At 41.3% G+C, this 25,420-nt stretch overlaps 1 protein-coding gene across 2 annotated transcripts in view; it reads right to left on the reverse strand.

The window, feature by feature from the left end:
* Positions 1–25,420, reverse strand: part of LOC105494457 (chloride intracellular channel 4) — a 98,213-nt gene that overhangs the window by 64,081 nt on the left and 8,712 nt on the right. The window lies entirely within an intron of this gene.

A 25,420-nucleotide genomic window follows, 5' to 3' on the forward strand; every position in this document is an offset into this window, starting at 1 on the left:
CCCGTCTAAAGAAAAGGCCTCTGTGGGCACCAACGTCATCAAGACCAGGTTCTAAGGATGATGTACCTGACTCATTAACTCAACATTCAAGCTCTCACAAACTATTTTTTTTTTCTTTTTTCACTCTGTCACCCAGGCTGGAGTGCAGTGGCGTGATCTCACCTCACTGCAACATCTGCCTCCCAGGTTCAAGCGATTCTCCTGCCTCAGCCTCCTGAGTAGCTGGGATTACAGGCACATGCCACCACGCCCGACTAATTTCTGTATTTTTAGTAGAAACTGGGTTTCACCATGTTGGTCAGGCTGGTCTTGAACTGCTGACCTCGTGATCCACCCGCCTTGGCCTCCCAAAGTGCTAGGATTACAGGCGTGAGCCACCATGCCTGGCCTGAAACTATTTATTCTTATTTCAAACAAATTTTAATGGTTTATCTGGTGTACTGAGCCACAACAAATTACAATAGAAAATTAATGGGCTGGGCCTCAGCTACTACTCAGGAGGCTGAGGCAGGAGAATGGCATGAACCCAGGGGACGGAGCTTGCAGCGCGCAGAGATCGCGCCACTGCACTCCAGCCTGGGCGACACAGTGAGACTCCGTCTCAAAAAAAAAAAAAGAAAAGAAAAAGAAAATTAAAGGAAATGGGCTATATCAACAGAGCTAAGTTGGCAAAGGAAGAAATACAAAATACACACACACGTGCACATACGCACCCATCCACACATGCACATACACAAAGGAGATTTAGGTTCGAAAAGCACAATAGCTGAGGCCATTTAGCAGAAAGGCAAAAATAGTCTTACATGCCTCAATGGCTCCCGAGGCTATTGCAGCATTACTGAACTTATATTCAGAATGTTGACATTAATTGGCAGTTAAACCCAGCATTTTCGGGGTTTTTTGATACGGAGTTTTGCTCTTGTCCGTCAGGCTGGAGTGCAATGGCATGATCTTGGCTCACTGCAACCTCCGCCTCCTGGGTTCAAGTGATTCTCCTGCCTCAGCCTCCTGAGGAGCTGGGACTACAGGCGCCCACCACCACGCCTGGCTAATTTTTTTGTATTTTTAGTAGGGACAAGGTTTCACCGTGTTAGCCAGGATGGTCTCGATCTCCTGACCTCGTGATCCGCCTGCCTCAGCCTCCCAAAGTGCTGGGATTACAGGCGTGAGCCACCTCGTCTGGCCAAACCCAGCATTTTCAAAAGTGAAGGAAGCATTAATATATTTTAGAAATATTTTCATTTAAAATAAATTTCAGAACTCAGTATTATTTTTGCAATTTTTCTATAAATCTAAAACTATTCTATTGGATTCTGTTTTTAAAAAAATAAATTTGAGGCCTCTAGTAAAACCAGGCAGTTCCTCCTATAGAATCAACTCTGCCTGTCATAACAGCTATAACTTCCAGACAAAAACAACCACCTGAAGGCACTGGACAGTGACAGAAGCAGGCAAATATTGGAACGCAGCTGGCAGCTGGAGGAAGGGAACCGCACTGGACAAGTTTCCCCAGTTTGTATCTTTTAGCCTTGCACCATGCAGGGCAGCTAAAACCCCAATGGAAAATTCACAGTCCTGCTGACTTTAAAAACCAAAAAACAGTCTAGAGCAACCATCACCATTGGAAAGAAAATAAAAAAAGAGAGACAGAGACGGAGAACCAGCAAGGGGGGGCCCTAAAATCTGCATAAATCTGTCTAAATCTCTAGCTGATCCGTGAAACACACACACGCACAGAGTAGGGTCCACGTAGGCCAGCTAAGAGAACTGAACTGAAATATAAACTGCCACCTACTATGGGGGGACAGTTTTGCAGCTTGAATTCAGCTAAGTTAATCAATCGGCTGCTTTAGAAAAGAAAATCAATGCTCTGAAGAGTGGCATAACAAAATTTATATATATAAATTATCATTTATCATTTGTAATATTCAAAATACAATCCAAAATTACTCCCCATAAGAAGAAACGGAAAAACCTGACCCATTCTCAAGAAAAAAAAAAAAAGGAAACAAGAAGACTACCCTAAGATGACCCAGATTCTACAGTTTGCAGTCAAGGATTTTAAAGCAGTTATGGTAACTATGTTCAAAGACCAAAAGAAAAATATGCTCATAATAAAGGAAGATAGGAAATCTCAGTAGGGAAAGAAATCACACACAAAAACGTAAATTCTAGAACTAAAAACTACAATATCTGAATTATTTTTTCAAATTACTAGATTGGCTTAACAGTAGAATAAAGAAAAGAAAGAAACGAAGAAAGAGAGAGAGAGAGGGAGGGAGGGATGGAGGCAGGGAGGGAGGGGAAAGAAAAGGGTCTGTGAACATGAAGACAGAACCAAGAAATTATTCAATTTGAAGAACAAGAAAAAAAAGCCTCAAAGACCTACGGGAAAATATTAAAACGTTTATATTTTAGAGTTCCAGAAGGAGATAACGAAGAAAACAAATATTTCAAGAAATAACGGCCAAAATTTTCCCACATAAAGACGAATTTACAGATTCAAGTTTCACGAACATCAAGGAGATTCAATATAAATAACGCCACACCTAAGTATATCATAATTGAAATAACAAAAAGCAAAAAAAAAAAAGAAAGAAAATCTTCACAGTAGCTAGAAAAAAACAACACACGGCATACAAGGGAATAATAATTTGAATGACTGTTGACTACTCATTTGGAGTAATGGAGACCAGAAAACATGGAACGACTTTTTTTTTTTTTTTTTTTTTTTTTTTTTTGAGATGGAGTCCTGCTCCACCCAGGCTGGAGTACAGTGGCATGATCTCGGCTCACTGCAACCTCTGCCTCCCGGGTTCAAGAGATTCTTCCGCCTCAGCGGCCCCAGTAGCTGGGGTTACAGGCAGGCGCCACTATGCCCAGTTAATTTTTGTATTTTTAATAGAGTCAGGGTTTCACTATGTTGGCCAGGCTGGTCTTGAATTCCTGACCTCAGGTGATCCACCCACCTTGGCCTCTCAAAGTGCTGTGATTATAGGCATGAGCTACCGCCCTCAGGCCGTTTTTTTGTTTTGTTTTGTTTTGTTTTTCACACAGGGTCTCCTTCTGTCGCCCAAGCTGGAGCGCAGCTCTCACTGCAGCCTCGATCTCCAGGGATCAATCCATCCTCCCACGTAGCTGGGACGACAGGCACTTGCCACTATGTCCAGCTATTTTTTCTATTTTTTGTAGAGATAGGTCTCACTAGGTTGCCCAAGAGGGTCTCCAACTCCTGGGCTCAAGTGATCTCCCACTTCAGCCTCCCAAAGTGCTGAGATTACAGGCATGAGCCACTATGCCCAGTCAAGAACACTTTTTTAAATGCTGAAAGAATGGCCGGGCAAGGTACCTCTCGCCTGTAATCCTAGCACTTTGGGAGGCCAAGGCGGGCGGATTGCCTGAGCTCAGGAGTTCAAGACTAGCCTGGGCAACAACGGTGAAACCCTGTCTCTACTAAAATACAAAAAATTAGCCGGGCGTAGTAGTGTGCACCTGTAGTCCCAGCTACTCAGGAGGCTGAAGCAGGAGAATCGCTTGAACCCAGGAGGCGGAGGTTGCAGTGAGCCGAGATCACACCACTGCGCTCCAGCCTGGGCAACAGAGCAAGACTCTGTCTCCAAAAAAAAAAAAAAAAAAATGCTGAAAGAATAACAACAACAATAAAAATCAACTCAAAATTCTATTTCCAGCAAAACTATCTTTAAAGAATGGAAGAGAAGTAAAGGCATTTTCAGATAAAACTATTTAGAATGTGAAAGTTTGGCATTAAATGACTTAATTTCAGAAACACGGAACACTAATTTGTGTTTATTATATTAAGCCATGATTACTTTATTTAAAAAAGAAGTTACTTAGCTGGGCGCAGTGGCTCACGCCTGTAATCCCAGCACTTTGGGAGGCCGAGGCAGGTGGATTGCCTGAGCTCGGGAGTTTGAGACCAGCCTGGGCAACACAGTGAAATCCCGTCTCTACTAAAAATACAAAAGAAATTAGCCAGGTATGGCAGTGTGCGCCTGTAGTGCCAGTTACTTGGGAGGCTGAGGCAGGAGAATTGCTTGAACCCGAGAGGCAGAGGTTGCAGTGAGCCGAGATCACACCACTGCACTCCAGCCTGGGCCACAGAGCGAGACTCCATTTCCACAAAAAAAATTAAAATTAAAATTAAAAAAATAAAAATAAAAAAGAAACATGCTCCTTTATAATTAGTTATTCTCACTTTGGTTATATCAAAAAAAGTCCATCTCTGGCTGGGTGCAATGGCTCACACCTGTAATCCCAACACTTTGGGAAGCCAAGGTGGGAGGATCACTTGAAGCTGGGAGTTTTGAGACCAGCCTAGACAACATAGTGAGACCCCATTTCTACGAAAAACAAAAAAAATTAGCCAGATGTGGTAATATACACCTTCAGTCCTAGCTACTCAGAAGGCTTAGGCTGGAGGATCCCTTGAGCCCAGGAGGTCAAGGATGTAGTGAGCTATGATCTCACCACAGCACTCTAGCCTGGATGACAAAGTGAGGCCCGGTCAAAAAAAAAAAAAAAAAGATGCATCTCAAATTTTTTCATTGTCTAGCTCTCATTTTAAAAAAATATCTGCTAACTGAAGATAAATTCACTAACTCCCAGGGTCTTCCTTTGTTTATCAACTAAAGACAAGTGTGTTGGGGAATGGGTGAAATTCTTCTGCAAGTCAAAATGCAGCAACCCACTTTCCTTAAGGGCAGTTTTAAAATACACATTATACTGTAGTATAGACTAGATTCAGAAAGAATCCCAACAGTACAAGAAAACAATGAAATGTTCAAGAAATTAATACTCTTCTTCCCCATCTGTGCTTAATTTAGTGGGTGAGAGCTATTTCTGTTCATCAAGTTCTCAGACCAATTTTAACTACACATTCCACCAAGAGTTCAGTAGTAGAGTCAAAAATCCAATTTTTCCCTTTGTAAAAAACCTAAGTTCTGCAGAAAGTTTTTCTTTTTACTAGATTACATTCCAGGTGAAGTGTGAAAAAAAAAATTACAGTTTAAGTAAACAAAAGGAAAATAAAGAATTCAGAGAGTAAATGAGATATATGGGGGACTATTTTAAAACAGAATTACTTGACATGCACAGAAAATCGGCTGTAAGGATATATATCACAATACTGCTTAATAGCCAAATTTCAGACCTCTAAATGACTAAGAACAACGGATTAATGAAGATGACAATAAATAATGAAAAACTGCAATCATGAAAATGCTATAGAATATTTCATTAACACTATAAATTAGCTCTCAATAAACATGAGTAAATTAATGAATCTTCCTCAGATGTTTTAATTTTGGACTATGTATTTTTAAATGTTCATTAAAATATATTACAAAATCGGCCAGACACTGTGGCTCACACCTATAATCCCAGCACTTTGGGAGGCCAAGGTCAGGTGGATCACGAGGTCAGGGGTTCGCAACCAGCCTGGCCAAGATGGTGAAACTCTGTCTCTACTAATAATACAAAAAATTAGCCAGATGCGTTGGCGTGGGCCTGTAATCCCAGCTACTCGGGAGGCTGAAGCAGGAGAATCACTTGAATCCAGGAGGCGGAGGCTGCAGTGAGCCGAGACTGTGCCACTGCACTATAGCCTGGGCGAAAGAGTAAGACTCCGTCTCTCTATATGTATGTATTACAAAATCAGTTTTTGTAAAAATTATATATTCAACACTGTATTTCAGCTGTGAAAGTTAACATTCAGAATTCTTGTCTATCTTCTTGGCTGGCCTAAAACTTCAAATATCTGAATAGTATAACAGAGCAGGATGTTTCTTACTTAAATATTTTACTTCCGATTTCAATGCACAGGTTCCTCAAATACGAAGAAGGAAAATTCTATAAATTTGACTGGCTTTAAGAAAAAACAAGAAGAAGAACAGTTCTGTGTCTGCTTTATTTTAGACACAACAAACAAAATCTTTCCTTAAACTTTCTTTCAGGAGTTAATTTGGGAAATAAAACATATTCTTTCTGGTCAAAGAATTCACTCCTGAAATATGTTTTCTTTCTTTGGCAAACTGCCTCCATTATCATGAAGAATTTGTATTGGCCCTATTTTTATTTGTTATCTAATAGATTGCTTCTAATTATGAGAATTTAATTCTCTGGATCTGATGTTGGAATCTCGGGTCTCAACTTTCTGCGTAAGCCTAAGCTTAAGCCAAGCCTGAGGCTATCTTGGTATATAAAATAATACAAACTAGACTGAACGTCACCTCCAAGAAACACACCCACTTTACAGATGAGATAGCAGATCAATTAGGATACACATAGGACTTGATCCTGGCCTTCCAGTTACATAATTTTAATATTCTAGTTCTCTAAACCAATCTGTTTAGACCAATAGCTATATAGTGAGCAGCTAGTTACAAAACCCAAATTACATGTCTCAAGTTCAATAACTGAATACTATTTTTATCTCTGGTATTTTACTATGAGGTAATATAGAACACAATAACAGAAAATACTTAATATATTCTCTCTTACATGCTTATATTCCAATACTATGCATACCAATTTGCCCAAAAACACTAATAAATGCTTACTGAATTAATGAATTATCTCCTATACATAATGGTTTGTGGTAGGGGGTAGATACAAAAGATGAAGAAAATAGTCCCTTTGTCTTTGGAAGAACATAATTTTTTAATTTAAAATATAAAAAGAAGAAAAAAGAAAATAATCCCTTATCCCTGATCTCCTGGAATTTACATTCTAACCTGGAACAAAAATGTAACCAAAGGTGATTCAGATGAGTGGCAGAATACGAAAATGCACTAACTGCCCCAAACAGTAGGCAAGAGTAGTTCTGCTAACGGAACGACAAGGTCAGAGAAGGATTCAGAACACATTTCAACTTAGGCTTGGAGAACATTTAGGTTTATGAACTGACCCCTAAAATCCCAAAATATGTTAAGCTAAACTTTTTACAGAATTAGTTGTATTCCAAAGTATTTATAGTAAGATACACCATAGATGTGTGTATACAGTTCTTCTCTTCAGAAGCATAGCAGTTCGTAAGGGCTTGAGTGTTTAGGCATGCTTGCAAAGGGCTCTAAGGAGGAGCACAGGAGTTGGAAACAATTATTGTAAGAATGCTTTAAGGGACTTTTCAAAGTCCTTATTTGAGAAGGACATGTGCTGTGACCAGAAACAAATTTACTCCATCATTCCATTCTACTACAATCTCTCTAACCAGCCAATCAGAAGAAATCCTATTACCATTTAGCCACACTGAGATCTGCTTTAATGGTTAAAAATGGAATAAACCAAGAAAATACTAAGTAAAACAGATGTTTCTTACAATTTACAAAGATGAGTCCAGCCTCACAGTAAAAATATGTGACAAAGTCTCAAGGATAAAACCAACTCAAAAAACAAAAAAAGAAGAAGAATTGGTGTGAGGAAAATGACAAGGTCAAGAAATTAAAGAAGCTAAGTTATTTATAACCTCCTCTCAAAGGGAGGCATAAGTAACTATGCTTCATATACAAAGCCACTTTTTAAAAATTTGTGTGCTTGTTTTACAGAAAGATTCCTTATAATTTTTTTATTCTTCTTTTAAAGAGGCAAAGGCAGGCAGACTATAGGACGAATCAGTTTGGTAAGTGAGCCAAAAGTAAGGAGGGAAAAAACAGATCCGAAAGCACTGGCTGATCTCATTAGCTTTGCTTAAGAAACTTTATAGATGTGACTTCACTCCTGGATTACACGTCTATATTTAGTTTATACCTAATATGGATAAAGTCTTGAACCAACAGCCATTTCCTCTCTCCACAAAAAGAAACTTCCTTGCCTTTTTTTTTTTTTTTCTATCAACAATGCAAAGTATAGACTCCTCTGAAGGGGGAGGAAGGGAGAAAGGGAGGGGGCAGAAAGAAAAGCACTCAGAAAAATAATCAACAAATTAGTATATGATTTTTATTAAACTTGAATCATTTAGACATTTCTCAATTGGAAAACAATCCTAAAATCAAAATATGTGAGGCCAAGCACAGTGGCTCATGCCTGTAATGGGAGGCCAAAGTGGGAGGATAACTTGAGCCCAGGAGTTCAAGACCATCTTAGGTGACACAGTGAGACCTCATCTCCACAAAAAATTAATTTTAAAAAAATTAGCTGGGCATGGTGGCACTGAAAGTCCTAGCTACTACTCAGGGGCCTAAAGGAGATGGATCACTTGAGTCCAGGAGGTCAAGGTGGCAGTAACCTGTGATGGCACCACTGCACTCCATCCTGGGCAACGGTGAAACCCTCTCCCCAAAAAAAAATAATAATAAAAACTTTTTAAAAATGACATTCGAGTCAGGTTCCTTAACGAGTTTATAAATAAACCCTCTAAAGTACTTTATAAAATACTAATTAACCAGGCCCCCAAAATGCAAAGAGGTGAGGTAATGGAAATTTTAGTTTCCTTTCAAATTTTACCAAGAGAACTGAAAGCAACCAAACTAATCTAATGAACCATCTAGGCTCACTAGTTGTTAGTATGTTTTAGAAATATCCTAAAATATACTCTGAATTTTTTTTTCAGGGTGACTGAAAACAGAACATAAGAAACTCTGTTCAGAAAACATTCAAGTTTCAAATAAATAGAGAAAAAGAACATAAAGTTCTTGATTCAAGTTCTGAAATCCCAAAGACGTTAGTACAAATCCCAGTACTGCTACTTACTGGCCCTGCAACCATACTCAAACAATGCTCTCTCTAATTCTCATGTGCTAAACAGTACTGATAGCACCTATTTCAAAGTTTATATGAGGATTAAATTAGCTAACACACATAAAAGGCTGGCACACTGTGCCTGGCCCTATAGTAAGCACCCAATGCTATCTATTATCTCATGACCATTATTCTGGCTTTAATAGGGAAACAAAAACTTATTGATCATTTATTATGTATCTGTTTATTCTGTATAGTGATAAATTAAGTAGCTTCAGAAAAGTTATAACATTATTATAAAATGAAGATTTTAAGGTCACTTCATGATTCTTACATTATATTTTTTTGTTTGTTTTCTTTTGTTTTGACACAGGGTCTCACTCTGCCACCCAGGCTGGAGTGGAGTGGTGCAATCACAGTGGCTCAGTACAGCCTCAATCTTCCAGGCTCAGGCAATCCTCCTGCTTCAGCCCCCCAGTAGCTGAGACCACAGGCATGTACCACCATGCCCAGCTATTTTTGCTTTAATTATCATTTGTAGAGATTATATCTACGAATTACAGACATGCTAAAGTCTTTTTTTTTTTTTTTTTGAGATGGAGTCTCACTCTGTCGCCCAGGCTGGAGTGCAGTGGCACGATCTCGGCTCACTGCAACCTCCGCCTCCCTGGTTCAAGTGATTCTTCTGCTTTAGCCTCCCGAGTAGCTGGGACTACAGGCACATGCCACCATGCCTGCTAATTTTTGTATTATCAGTAGAGATGGGGTTTCACCATCTTGGCCAGGCTGGTCTCAAACTCCTGACCACCTGCCTCAGTCTCCCAAAGTGCTGGGATTACAGGCGTGAGCCACCGCGCCCAGCTGACGTGCTAATGTTTTAAGCTTTATTATCCCATTGTGGTATAAGGTGAAAAATTCTAAAAACAACAATAATCTTAGAGTCTAGAAAAATTAGGAGACTTCATTTTTACTCCTTAAAAATTACTAAATATAAAACCTGTTGATCTACACTATCTCAACTTCTTTCAGACAAATTAAATAAAAAGAGCTTAATCTCTTCCTCTCTAGATGTGTTAAAAATATGAGCACATCTACATTTCCTTTAAAGAAAGCATTAAAGGCTAGTTAATATATGACCTGTTCAATTGTAAAGATAAATACCACAACAATCAATAAATAGTGAAATGTGGTAGCACAGGAAGCCAAAATCCATAATTCAAAAGTACTTTTACTTTGGGAGGCCACCGCAAGGGGATTACCTGAGCTCAGGACTTTGGGACCAGCCTGGGCAATATGGCAAGACCCCCATATCTTAAAAAAATAAATTTTGGCTGGGCGCAATGGCTCATGCCTGTAATCCCAACACTTTGGGAGGCCAAGGAGGGTGGATCACCTCATGTCGGGAGTTTGAGACCAGGCTAACCAACATGGAGAAACCCCGTCTCTACTAAAAATACAAAAATTAGCCGAGCATGGTGGCGCATGCCTGTAATCCCAGCTACTCAGGAGGCTGAGGCAGGAGAATTGCTTGAACCCGGGAGGCAGAGGTTGCAGTTAGCCAAGATCATGCCACTGCACTCCAGCCTGGGCAACAGAGCACAACTCCATGCCACAAAAAAACTATATATATAGTTTTTTAAATTAAATTTAATTAAAAATTTTTTAATTAAAATAATATATAATTTTAATTTTAAAAAATTTAATTAAGAGGAACCAATAAGATCCTATGTCATACATTATTCCTCTTCTTTTATGCTTTCACATTAAAAAAAAAAAGAGAGAGAGAAAAAAAAGAGAAACATTCTCACTAGTAATGGACTCTCAGCTTTAGCTACAAGTCCAGAAAGAGCTGCTGAGGCCAATGGACTAAGATAGCAGAGTCCAATCTGACTGTCCTTTTGTTACCTAGTAAGTGTCAACAGGATCAGGGTTCACTAAAGTTAATTCAGGAGCAAATTCAAGCTTAACCTTGAACTTTTTTTGTACTAACCCTGCTCTTTTGATAAAGAATGAAAAGTTCCCACCTAGTTGTAGCGGCAGTCTGGCAGATGCTTCTAATCCAGGAGGTTGAAACCACATACGGTATATTGGAATATATAAACTAACCATAGGCCAAGCCAACATGGTCTTAATTCTGCATTCCTAAAGGCAAAATAGTAAGCAAACAAGGCTTACTATGAGTCAGACTCTAAGGGCTTTTCTTATATTAACTCTTAGAATCTTTACAAAAGCCCAAGAAGATTATCCCAGTGGGGACACCAAGGCAACTAGCGAAGGGTAGAACTAGGATTCAAACACAGGCCACATGGCTTGGGAGTCCACACTCTTTAGCCACTACATCAAGCTTGTCCAACCTGAGGTCCGTGGGCCACATGTGGCCCAGGACAACATTGAATGAAGCCCAACACAAATCCATAAACTTTCTTAAAACATTATAAAGTCTTTTTGCTTTTTTTTTTTTTTTGCTCATCAGCTATTGTTAGTGTATTTTTTTCTGTGGCCCAAGACAATTCTTCTTCCAATGTGGCCCAGGGAAGCCAAAAGATTGGACATTGCATACTGTAACAGCATTAACACTAAAGATCCAGTCTTCCATTATGATGACTCAATTGCCTACTTGAAGTATTAATTCTAATGATCTTCAACTCCAAAAGAAACTACTTCAGCACCTAGATAGAAATACTGGCTGGGCGTGGTGGCTCACACCTATAATCCAGCACTTTGGGAGGGCAAGGTGGGTGGATCACTTGACACCAGGAGTTCTAGACCAGCCTGGACAACATAGCGAAACTCTGTCTCTACTGAAAATACAAAAAAATTAGCCAGTTGCAGTGGCCCATGTCTGTAGTCCCAGCTACTAGGGAAGCTGAGGCACGAGAATCACAAGCCCAGGAGACAGAGGTTGCAGTGAGCTGAGATTGTGCCACTGCACTACAGCCTGGGTGACAGAGTGAGACTCCGTTTCAAAAAAAAGAAAAAGAAAAAGAAAAAACCAGTCTGCGCAACATAGCAAGACCTCGTCTCTAAAAAAAAGAAAAAAAGGCGCAATGGCTCATGCCTATAATCCTAGCACTCTGGGAGGCCGAGACAGGCGGATCATTTGAGGTCAGGATTTCAAAACCAGCCTGGCCAACATGGTGAAACCCTGTCTCTATTAAAAATATAGGCTGGGCGTGGTGGGTCACACCTGTAATCCCAGCACTTTGGGAGGCCGACACGGGTGGAACAGAAGGTCAAGAGATCGAGATCATCCTGGCCAACATGGTGTAACCCTGTCTCCACTAAAAATACAAAAATTAGCTGGGTGTGGTGGCGCGCCTACAGTCCCAACTACTCGGGAAGCTGAGGCAGGAGAATAGCTTGAACCCGGGAGGTGGAGGCTTCAGTGAGCCAAGATCGCACCCGTGCACTCCATCCTGGCAACACAGCAAGACTCCATCTCAAAAGAAAAAAAAATTGTTTTAAATTAAAGACAAGCCGGGCGCGGTGGCTCAAGCCTGTAATCCCAGCACTTTGGGAGGCCGAGACGGGTGGATCACGAGGTCAGGAGATCGAGACCATCCTGGTGAACATGGTGAAACCCCGTCTCTACTAAAAAATACAAAAAACTAGCCGGGCGAGGTGGCGGCGCCTGTAGTCCCAGCTACTCGGGAGGCTGAGGCAGGAGAATGGCGTGAACCCGGGAGGCGGAGCTTGCAGTGAGCTGAGATCCGGCCACTGCAACTCCAGCCCGGGAGACAGAGCGAGACTCCGTCTCCAAAAAAAAAAAAAAAAAATAAATTAAAGACAAATATTGGGAGCGCCTTTGTTCCTTCCGGCCTGCCCGCGCAGGTGGCCAGCGGCTGGGACCCAGACCGGGCCGCTGCCCAGGTGCGGCAGGTAGGCTCGGTGGCCAGGCAGCTCCGGTTGGGGCGGCTTACCGGGGCTGGCGGGGTCGCCCTCCCCGAGGAGCTCTGGCTCCTCAGTGGCGGGACCGGCCCGGGCCAACGCCGCGCCCACCAATTCGGTTGCCGGCCGGGGGCCCCAGGCTTGTGGCCACCCGCCTCTGTCTGGAGGGCTGAATTGAGTCCAAAGCCCGCGTTGGGCTGGAAGGAGGAAACCACCAGCCTGGGAACGCTTTCGGCGAGCTACTGGCAGGGGAAATGGGGACAGGGAAGTGGGCAGGCGGGGAGACTGGAGCCGCAGATCTCCCTGGCGGGGAGGTCGTGGCCTGTTTCCTTTGACTCTGCCTAATTTCATTGTGAATCCTGATGTGACAGAGGCAATTGCTTGCTTGGATACCATATAGGTCCAGATTCCAGCTTGCACTGGAATATTTACTGACTCTCTGATAGAAGATCTACACCTGAAACATCTGTGAAGTCTTTCTAGCATCCTGTCCATGGCCTACTACACAGTTTACTTCTATTGTGTCATTTTATGAGCTGACTTGGAATATATCTTCAGATTTTCCCTGCCTTTACACATGAAAACGGTTTTGATACAGCTTTTAGATTAGAGAATGACAGCTTTTCCAGGCCATGGTGTCTGTGTCTGACTCCTTGCCTTTCATTTTACCCAATACTAGCTTAAAACATCCTCCCTGACTCCGGTACTTTTTTTCCTCCTCTCCTTCCTTCCTCCCCACCTCTTTTTCCCCCCATCCTGCGACTTTGGATCTCTGTCCTTGGAGTCCCTGCATCTTTTTTGTGGATGAAAGACTACACCCAAAGGACCCAGACTGATGAGGTCACTTCTGCCCAGTCTCGTACTACTGAGACCAAGAAGAAGAAGGAGGGAAAACTGAAATGGAAGGTTTGAAAAAGAGTATATTAGTAAAGGAAGTAAGAACAGTGCTAACAAAATGCAGCAAAACAGAAATGACTGCAAACTTCTGGCAGTGAAGCAAATTCTCATCCATCTTGGGTTGCTTCTCTTGACCCTGCCTACCTGCTCCCCTGCCCTCTCTTCCTGATGAGAACTACAAGAAAACCTGTGCCCATGCCAGGGAGAAAGGGCAGGTGAGGAACACAGGGATGGGCTGGGACTGACAAGCTACTCTAAGCTGCTACAGGGTCTGGAGTCTGTTGACATTACATGGTTAACTCAGTTAAAAAAAATTATATATATACATTAAAAAATCAGCTGGGCATGATGGTGGGCACCTGTAATCCCAGCTACTTGGGAGGCTGAGGCAGGAGAACTGCTTGAACTCAGAAGGTGGAGGCTGCAGTGAGCCAAGATGGCGTCACTGCACTCCAGCCTAGGTGACAGAGCGAGACTCCGTCTCAAAAAAAAAAAAGAAAAAAGAAAAAGAAGGAAAGAAAAATACAAATGACACTTCAAGTCAACAATCATCCCTGGCTCTGATTTTGGGATCTATGATCTCAAATATGTCAAAATATATTAAGAACTTGTTACATGCAATACTGAGGCAACGGTATAATCTAACACAGGGGTTCCTGCTGAGTCATCAGGACAATAGCTGCTCCCAACACTCTTAATCATAATGGCTATCAAGCCACATTCTCAGGGTCAAAACAGAGTGGCAGACTCTCCCTTAAATCTTTTTTACTTTGCAAGGAAAAACAAGTAAATCTGTTTATTTCAATCTAAAATATGAACTGAGCCCAGTCATTTGCATCACCCTCTCGGCCTATTTCTCTGGCTTCTTGCTAGGCATTTGCTTTTTCCCAATTATGTGATCTTTTATTTCTTCTTTTCCTCCCAACCTCCTCTGAAATCAAGGCTGTGCACGGAAAAAATAAAAGCTTCTATATATTCCTTCAGCAAACATTTTATTGAGTAACAATCAAATGAGTTAATATTTAATAGATGTAATGTAGTTAACACAGTGCCTGGCACATAGAAAGCACTCCATAAGTGTATATATTAGTTCAATTAAATATGAAATACTTTTCCACGCATTTAAGAAATCCAACAGAAAACAAAGTCAATGGGAACAATATCTATTATAAATATAGGAAAACCAGGTCTTCCTAGAAGTGAAAAGGCCTCCCAGTGAGTTACAATAACTCCAGCGGAAAATATTATCCCATCTAAGATAATGGTGTATAGTGCGCCTTCCTTATAGCTCCTTCATTACTGACACCTGAGGGTACATTTTCTTGCTTCCCAGAGCTTACAGCAGTTCCTAGTAGGCACTTAGTAAAGACATGTTTAATGAAAGATTTTTTAAATTTGTAGTCTCTCTATTTACCAAAAAACAAACAACAACAACAAAAACCTGCAGTGAGAGAGTTAAAACACAAAGTAAATAAAAAGGAATTTAAGGTTTTAGTGGTGAGTCTCAAATTTGCTTGAGAGATTATTTTTAATAAAAGACAAAAAAAATCAATTTTGGCAGAAATCCAGATGTCCTAGAATGAGAGCCTTCTTACCACCACATTTAAAGGGATATCTGCCAGTAATAAAAGAAGAAAGCAACAATACAAAATCTGTGAAATGCCAGAAGATACCAGAGTATGAATTTTTTTTTTCCCCTTGAGATAGGGTCTTGCCCTGTTGCCCAGGGTGGAGTACAGTAGCGCCATCTTGGCTCACTGCAACCTTTGCCTCCCAGGCTCAAGCAATCCTCCCACCTCAGCCTCCCAAGTAGCTGGGACCATAGGTGTGTGCCTCAATACACAGCTAATTTTTGCATTTTTTATGGAGACAGGGTTTCTCCATGTTGTCCAGGCTGGTCTCGAACTCCTGGGCTCAAGCAATCCACCTGCCTCGCCTCCCAAAGTGCTAGGATTACAAGTGTGAGCCACTACACCTGGCTGAAAAAAATTTTAATACATCAAATTAAATGTTTAAGGGCAGATGTTATTCAGGCTTGAACTTCATTTTATTTATGAGGAAGACCGCTGTTAGTTCCAGCTTTAGAGAAAAAATACACAATATGTTTATCTTATGGAGAGTTTCTCTTGCAAAGCCTAACTGTGTACATGCTTCAGGAGAAAATTCTTAATACACAGCTTTTGACTTAGAAGATATTCTAACAGCTGGGTGCTATGGCTTACACCTGCAATCCCAGCACTTTGGGAGACTGAGGTGGGCGGATCACCTGAGGTCAGGAGTTCAGGACCAGCCTGGCCAACATGGTGAAACCCCATCTCTAGTTAAAAAAAGAAAAAAGAAAAAGACAAAAACTAGGCAGGCGTCATGTCACATGCTGGAATTACAATTTCAGCTACTTGGGAGGCTGAGACAGAACTGCTTGAACCTGGGAGGAGGAGGTTGCAGTGAGCCAAGAAGGTGCCACTGCACTCCAGCCTGGTCAACAAAGCAAGACTCCGTCTCCAGGGGAAAAAAAAAGAAAAAAAAAAGCTTATATAATGTAAGCGGTACTGCCCCATACTTAAAAGTCTAGAGTAAAAGGTTCTACCACTATGAACTGGAATCTTTTCAAACGAAGTACCGTCACACCAGAAAAAGTGAGTGGAAGGCTTCTGACAAATACTGACTTAACAACTAATAAGGTAACACTTTCCCCTCCAAATCTATACCAAATCATCTGTGTTTAGTGACATAACCAAATTTGGTGGAATGCTATAGCCGGCAATTTCAACCAGTCCATGCTTTGCTTTCCACCAACTACCCACCAAATAGTGCTGCTAAGCAGATGATCTTTTTCCAAAGCACAGCACTTATAAATAATATTTTTAGCCAACTATAATTTACTAGCAGTAGGTTAAGGTCTATCAACTATACTTAAGGTATTTACTCATTCAATAAGATTTACTGAATGCCTATTATGAGGCAGACAATCTACTAAATATTGTGGTGGATGCAAAGATGAATAAGACAAGGAATCTGCCCTCCTGGAGCTTAGTTTATTATAGCAAAGATAAGACATACATGCAAAACTATCAACAAAATAGGTAACAGAAGAGTCACGTAAGAGGCATGAAATATGAATCTTGAAAGATTAACAAAGGGAGACACATTTAAATGGAGATTTACAGGATTATAGAGAGTTTAAACAATTGGGAATGGAAGAGATGGGAAAGGTTGCTTCAGGGAAACAAGATAGCTCACATAGAAACAAAGAGTTCGATTTAGCTGGACTGTGAGACCCGGGAGAAGTAGGAGATAAATTTGTTCAATTAGTTGAAGCTAGACTATGAAAGCCATAGACTTGAATGCCAGACTATAGATTTGAACTTTTTTTTTTTTTTTTTTTTTTTTTTTTGAGACGGAGTTTTGCTCTGTTGCCCAGGTTGGAGAGCAGTGGCACGATTTCAATTCACTGTAACCTCCGACTCCCAGGTGTTCAGGCGATTCTCCTGCCTCAGTCTCCCAAGTAGCTGGGACTACAAGCATGCGTCACAACGCCCGGCTAATTTTTGTATTTTTAGTAGAGACAGGGTTTCTCCATATTAGTCAGGCTGGTCTCGAACTCCTGACTTCAGGTGATCTGCCCGCCACAGCCTCCCAAAGTGCTGGGATTACAGGAGTGAGCCAGCATGCCCGGCCAATTCTTTCTTTAGTAGAGAGCAACAAAATGGTTTTTGCACTTGCAGAGTGTGGGAGTAAGGAAACGGAGGAACCGTCTTAGCTGGTTTTTCAAAAAACATAGTGTTGGACAGTCTGGCCTATACAAAGATGAAGAACAAAATCTCTTCCTCACAGAGTTTACTTGGCCTCAAGTAAAGAAGTAGGGGGGAAGGCTGTATGAAAATTCATACAAAGAAGCAATACATACCACTGAGGGGGACCTAGTGGAATAGGTGGCCATTTGGGAGATTCCTTGAAGGACATCCATTAAACCATGTCTCTGTTTAATTTTCCACCTCTTCCTCTAATAGATCAGCATTCAACCCAGCTCTTACAGATCACACTTTTTAAAGCCTTCCCTTCATATATATCCCCTTTTACAGCTATCAACCTCTCTTCTACATAGCCAAGTTTCTTGTTAGAGTTGACTTTACACACCGACTCCAGTTTCTTACTTCCTATTTCATTCTTCTACCCGCTGTATTATGACTTCCCCACCACCACTACTCCACCAAAGCTGCTACTACTAAGGATGCAGGTAACTTCCAGGGTGTTAAATCCAACAAACACTCAGCTTGACACAACTGGTCACTCCCTCCTTACAAACCTCTCCTAGCTTCCTCCTATCTCACTCGAGTAGTTTTCCTCTCACCACTCACTACTGTTCTCCCACAGTTCCTCTTTGTTCTCCTTGTCTAGCTTCTCCTCCATTACCCAACCCCTAAGTGTTGAGAGTTCCTCAGAACTTGCTTCTAGGCATTTCCTTACTCTTTACTCATCCACAGAATGATCTCATACACTTGTTTTTTTCTTTAGAGACAGAGTCTCACTCTATCATCCGGCAGTGCAGTGGCACTGTAGCCTCTAACTCCTGGGTTCAAGTCATCATTCCTGCCTCAGCCTCCTGAAGTAACTAGGACTATAGGCATGTGACATCATGCCCAGCTAATTTTTTATTCTTATTTTTGCAGGGATGGGGTCTTGCTATGTTGCCCAGACTGGTCAAAAACTCCTGGCCTCAAGCAATTCTTCCACCTCAGCCTTCCATGGTGCTGGGATTATAGGTGTGAGCTACCACTTTAAATACCAAATATTATATGTGTGTGTATGTCATATATACATATATGTATATCATCAACTATGGCATATATATATGTCATCAAGTCCCAAATGTCTCCACCTTGCCCAGCTTCTTTCTGAACAGATCTGTATATCCAACTTTCTACCAACATCTCCACTAGACATCTCAGCCATCTTATACTCAACAAGTCAAAACTTGAACTCTGTCTGCTCCTCCTCCCTCTCCATGAATGGCAACTCTTGACCAGTGACTCTAATTACAAACCCAAGTCATTTCTCACACTTTTCTCTCTCACATACCTCCTTCTTAAACATCTTCCTATTGACACCACTTCCAAAATCTACCTCAAATCCATTCTCTTCTCTCCATCACCTCCCTAATCCAAGCCACCATCACCTTTCTTGATTGCAACAGCCTCCAGATAGTTGTCTTTATTGCCACTCTTGCCTCCCTTCAATTCATTTGCCACAGAGTCAGGCTACTCATCTTAAGATGCAACTCTAAGTAGCTGAGATTACAGGCACCCGCCACCACGCCCAGCTTATTTTTTGTAGTCTTAGTAGAGACAGGGTTTCCCCATGTTGGCCAGGCTGCTCTCAAGTGATCCACCAGTCTCAGCCTCCCAAAGTGCTGGGATTACAGGCATGAGCCACCGCACCTGGCCCCTACTTAAAATTTGAGGCAAGAAGTATCCATTTTTATTTTAGATAGATCAAAATTAGCAGATAAAACATGCAACTAATTATTGAGGGAAAAGGTAAAAGTTTGTTTTGGTTTGGTTTTTTTTTTTTTTTTTTTGAGACACCGTCTCACTCTGTGGCCCAGGCTGGAGTGCAGTGACATGATTACGGATTACTACTCACTGTGGCCTCGACCTCCCAAGGTTCAGGTGATCCTCCTGCCTCAGCCCCTAAGTAGCTGGGAATACAGGCACACACCACCACACCCGGCTAATTTTCGTGTTTTTGCGTCACCATGCCTGATCAAAAGTTTCTTTAAACAACTGATAATAAGCAGTGTAATAGATTCAGTAATACTAACAACCCTTAAACTGTTAGAATACAACACAAACATTTAACTCATCTCTAAATCAATTATCTCATTTAATTTCCCACTTAAATCATTTCTTAAGCTTTTAATTCAGCTAGAATAAAAAAGTACATGAGACAAAAAAAAAGTCACTGTATTGTATAGGAAAAAAAAGGTGCTAAGAACCTACCACCATCGGCCATGGCTCATTTACTCACCATCTGACTGTCTACTTGGTTATACTGAGAGCTCCTTGAAGACAAGGGGCTCATTCTTACTCCTTTACCTCTCCAGCACTTACTACATGGAAAGTATTCAATTGATGTTTGCTTCTATTATGATTCCCAATACTGTGGCTCAACTGTTCCTAGGCAAAGACTGGTTTCTTATACTTGAACTATAAAATGGACATATCTTGCCTACTACATAGATATTGAAGGAAGAAATTAATACTGAAAAATAACTTTCATTTTTAGAATAGATTTCTCCTAAAGAGCACAAGAGGAGGATCTACCTTCAAACCATTTAATCAATATCCATTCTAGGTGATGGCACATTTCATGTCATACTTTCATGACATGCTTTCTTCCACCAAAGATCAAATGTTCTAAGGAAGATATAGGCAAAATCTGAGTTTCTTTTATAAAACCTAAATAAATTTTCTTTAAACCAACTTACTTAATTCAACACACATTACATATCAGATCAGCCCTCATTCTTCACTCATTCAAGTATTCTGTCATGAACAGCCTTAAAATATTATATATAAATTCTCATTAATAATTCATGCAAGCAAAAATAAAAATAAATAAATAAATAATTCATGCAAGCTTATAAAAAAAGACTAAGGGCCAGGCACGGTGGCTCATGCCTGTAATCCCAGCACTTTGGGAGACCAAGGTGGGCAGATCACCAGAGGTTAGGAGTTCAAGATCAGCCTGGCGAACAATGGCAAAACCCTGTCTCTACTAAAAATACAAAAATAAGCCAGGTATGGTGGTGCATGTCTCTAATCCCAGCTACTTGAGAGGCTGAGGCAAGAGAATCGCTTGAAGCAGGAGGTGGAGGTTGCAGTGAGCCAAGATTGCACCATTGCACTCCAGCCTGGGCGACAGAGTGAGACTCTGCCTCAAAAAAAAAAATTATCCAGGTGTGGTGGCAGGCGCCTGTAATCCCAGCTACTTGGGAGGCTGAGGCAGGAGAATCACTCGAACCCGTGAGGCAGAGGTTGCAGTGAGCTGAGATTGCACCACTGCATTCTAGCCGGAGAGAAAGAAGAAGAAGAAGAAAAAAAAAAGACTAGGACATACAATAGCAACTATTTCTAGTCAAGGGGTTATAAGTAATTTTTACTTTATTTATGCTTTTCTATTGTTTTCTAAGTTGTCTAGAGTAAATACATATAGCTTTTATAACTGGAAAAAAGACGCTTTTTTAAAAAGAGCATAATACACACAATGAATATACTAGAAAGCAGAAAGGAAATGACATTACCTTTTCAAACTTAGGACCAATATTTAAACTAAAACAGAGAAAGGCTAAATAGGGCTGGGCACAGTGGCTCATGCCTATAATCCCAGCACTTTGAGAGGCTGAGGCGGGAGAATTGCTTGAGTCCTGGAGTTTGAGACCAGCCTGGGCAACACTGAGAAACCCCATTTCTACAAAAAGCAGCCAGGCATAGTGGCACGTGCCTGTGGTCCCAGCTACTTGGAAGGCTGAGGCAAGAGGATCACTTGAGCCCAGGAGATTGGGGTTGCAGTGAGCTGTGACTGTACCAGCCTGGGCCACAGAGCAAGACTGTGCCAGAAAGAAAGAAAGAGAGAGAGAGAAAGAGAGAGAGAAAGAAAGAAAGAAAGAAAGAAGGAAGGAAGGAAGGAAGGAAGGAAGGAAGGAAGGAAGGAAGGAAGGAAGGAAGGAAGGAAGGAAGGAAGGAAGGAAGGAAGAGAAAAGAAAAGAAAAGAAAAGAAAAGAAAAGAAAAGAAAAGAAAAGAAAAGAAAAGAAAAGAAAAGAAAAGAAAAGAAAAGAAAAGAAAAGAGAAAAGAAAAGAGAAAAGAAAGGGAAGGGAAGGAAGGAAGGAAGGAAGGAAGGAAGGAAGGAAGGAAGGAAGGAAGGAAGGAAGGAAGAGAAAAGATAAAAGAAGGAAAGAAAAAGAAAAAATTTCATTTCAGTCTTGGGTGCTGTTATGGTCAAGGCCTAAATTTAATTTCTTAAGTCTAATCACCTTCTTTTTTTCCTGATTAGTCTGTTTTCACAGCTACCACTTTTTCCATTTTCCTAGGTAGCACAATAATCTAGTTTGGTTCACCTTTAGTTTTTTTGTAGAGACAGGGCCTCACTGTCTCACTGTGTTGCTCAGGCTGGTCTCGAGCTCCTGGGCTCAAATGATCATCCTGCCCCAGCCTCTCAAAGTGCTGGGGTTACAGGCGTGTGCCACCACGCCTGGCCCACCTTTAGTTTTTAATGAATATTCAGTCTTATAATCCACCACCTGTTCTCTACTTCCAAAATAAAGTAACTGGTTGTTAGCAGAAGAAAACATGCAGAGAATTTACAAATCCTTAGAAGTTCTTAAGGCCAAGTGCAGTGGCTCATGCCTGTAATCCCAGCACTTTGGGAGGCCAAGGCAGGCAGATCACCTGAGGTCAAGAGTTCAAGACCAGCCTGCCCAACATGGTGAAACCCCATCTCTACTAAAAATACAAAAACTAGGCCGGGCACGGTGACTCACGCCTGTAATCCTAGCACTTTGGGAGGCTGAGGTGGGCGGATCACCTGAGGTCGGGAGTTCAAGACCAGCCTGACCAAAATGGAAAAACCCCATCTCTACTAAAAATACAAAATTAGCCGGGTGTGGTGGTGCATGTCTGTCATCTCAGCTACTTGGGAGGCTAAGGCACGAGAATCACTTGAACCTGGGAGGTGGAGGTTGTGGTGAGCAGAGATCAAGCCATTGCACTCTAGCCTGGGAAACAAGAGTGAAACTCCGTCTCAAAAAAAAAAAAAAAACTAGCCAGGCATGGTGGTGGGCGTCTATAACCCCAGCTACCCAGGAGGTTGAGGCAGGAGAATCGCTTGAACCCGGGAGGCAGAGGTTGCAGTGAGCCAAGATCACGCCACTGCACTCCAGCCTGGGCGACACAGTGAGACTCCATTTCAAAAAAAAAAAAAGTTCTTAATTACCTCAGCTTTCATCTGATTATTTGGTTTTGTATTCGCCAATATTTCTTCAGATTCTCTATTTTCTTCTCCCACATACACAAATAAATAGCTATGCTGCACAGTGGTAAAATTCAATACTTAAGTTATTACATGTGACTGACATTTTTACAACTCTATTATAATAAGAACTAAATCTTTTCATAAGAATGAGTTATTCACATGTAAGTTGGAAGTAATAATTTTGTTACAAAAAAAGAAAAAGAAAACCTGTCATATTCCTAGCTTATTTCAGCTCCAAGAAGCAGCTTGTATTTCAACTTCAAGAAAAGCAAAGACACCTACAAAAGGATGCTTAAAGGTACAAAATATATGCATGTTGCACTCAAGTCCATTCCTGGCCCTAGTTCTAATAGTTACTTACTCAAAACATTAATGTTAGCCGAGTGCGGTGGCTCACACCTATAATCCCAGCACTTTAGGAGGCTAAGGCAGGCGGATCCCGAGGTCAAGAGATCGAGACCATCCTGGCCAACATGGTGAAATCCCGTCTCTACTAAAAAATATAAAAAATTAGCTGGGTGTGGTGGCACATGCCTATAGTCCCAGCTACTCAGGAGACTGAGGCAGGAGAATCGCTTGAAACTGGGAGGCGGAGGTTGCGGTGAGCCGAGATCACACCACTGCACTCCAGTCTGGGCAACAAGAGCAAAACTCAGTCTGGGCAACAAGAGCAAAACTCCGTCTCAAAAAATAATAATAATAATAATGTTAAAATTTAAGATACTCCTAGTCTACATTTGATACAATTTCCAAATACGGTATTATTTATCTGCATTAAGTTGTCACTTTCATAAATTAGACTAATACATTATCCTGCCTTTTTTTCTTTAATTTTGTTTTTGTGGTTTTATTTTAAATAAAGGAAAAAAAAAAGAAACCATATAAGGCTAATTATATGGATAGTTCTTTTCTTTTCTTTTCTTTTTAAAGAGACAGGATCTCCATCTGTCACCCAGGCCAGAGTGCAGTGGCACAATCATAGGTCACTGCAGCCTCAAACTTCTCGACTCAAGTGATCCTCCGGCCTCAGCCTGCCAAAGCTAGGTCCAGAGGTACTCACTACCACTACCAGACCAGACTTTTTTTTTTTTTTTTGAGACAGAGTCTTACTCTGTCACCCAGGCTGAAGTGCAGTGGTGTGATCTCGGCTCACTGCAACCTCTGTCTCCCAGGTTCAAGAGATTCTCCCGCCTCAGCCTCCTGAGTAGCTGGGATTACAGGCGTGTACCACCATGCCCAGCTAATTTTTGTATTTTTAGTAGACACGGGGCCGGGAGTGGTGGCTCACACCTGTAATCTCAGCACTTTGGGAGGCCGGGGCGGGCAGATCATGAGGTCAGGAGTTCAAGACAAGCCTGACCAACATGGTGAAACCTCATCTCTACTAAAAATACAAAAATTTAGTTTTTATAGAGATGAGGTCTCACTATTTTGCCCAGGCTATAATTTTATTTTATTTTATTTTATTTTTGAGATGGAATCTTTCTCTGTCGCCCAGGCTGGAGTGCAGTGGCACAATCTCAACTCACTGCAACCTTCGCCTCCTGGGTTCAAGCAATTCTCCTGCCTCAGCCTCCCAAGTAGCTGGGATTATGGGTTCCCACAACCACGCCCAGCTAATTTTTGTATTTTTGGTAGACACAGGGATTCACCATGTTGGCCAGGCTGGCCTCAAACTCCTAACCTCGGGTGATCCGCCCACCTCAGTCTCCCAAAGTGCTGGGATTACAGGTGTGAGCCACTGCAGCAAGTCTATGATTGTTATTTCTTATATCTTATACCAATATCTGGAACTGACCACTGAGAGATAAGAGGCAAGTCTCAAAATAAACAATATAATTAAAAGCCACAAGAAAATTCACCAGCTGATGCCCTAAATTACATTTATATGTCTTAAATCATCCTTGGACAATAGGTAACCATGACCTAATGTTACTTTCCTTCAGAAAGTCCCTTCCATTCTCTACACAAGCATCTAAAATGGGCAAACCCATCCTAGCTTACTCCTCTACTTGACCAAAATCTTAACTCATGCCTTAATCACACTTCCCATCCTGCCTAACACATTTTCCTTTTATGGACTCACAATTTCCTATTCAGGAGACATCAGAACACTGAGGCTCCACAGCTCTAATGAAACAGGAAGCGGGAAAAGATGGCTCACCATCCTTCCTTACTGGCTTCTAGGCACCTCTGCAGGCATCTTCCCAAACCAACTGTGACTTTTCGTGACAGCCAGGTTCTTCTCCCAATTGCCTCTTTCCTATCATTATTCATACTGTGTTAAGCTTTTCATGTGCTCGGTCTCCTAGGCTCAAAGCCTCCTGCGTTTTCCCCATTCTAGGCTCCTTTCTCACAGGTTTTTACATTAAACCAAAATCATCAACTTTGGCCTTTGCCAAAAGCAGCATTGTTAGGTCTTCAGGAACAGCTCAGGCAAAAAGTTACAATAATAGGTTTTCATTAACTTCATACTTTACATTCATTTCTGTCTCCTGAATTCACCCCCCGCCCCCAGAAACCTCAAATGAATGGCAAATTTAGATTCAAGGTAATATTGTCTGAATATTGAGTTAGTTTTTGTTAATTACTAGAACAAAGTTTTCAGCATTGTTTCCTATAGAAAATTTATTTCATTTTTTCTGTTTGAAAAAACAAAGATGGGGGGAGGTCTGAAGCCTGCCCTTGAAACAAAATATAAAGAATTCCCACTTTAAACTGTCAAACAGTCCATCTGTACAATCCATTTGCACCTTTCCAAGTGCCACTGAAAAGCTATTGAATACACAGCAATCCAAAAAAATAGGAAAGTATGGGGAGAATGAAAAAGGCTAGGACAATGTATACATTAACAAAAACCCAAGTTAGGTTTTAAAAGTCTCTTCTTCAACTTTTAAATAACCTGTCTC

This window comes from Macaca nemestrina, chromosome 1, assembly GCF_043159975.1.
Source record: "Macaca nemestrina isolate mMacNem1 chromosome 1, mMacNem.hap1, whole genome shotgun sequence".
Lineage (NCBI taxonomy): Eukaryota > Metazoa > Chordata > Mammalia > Primates > Cercopithecidae > Macaca > Macaca nemestrina.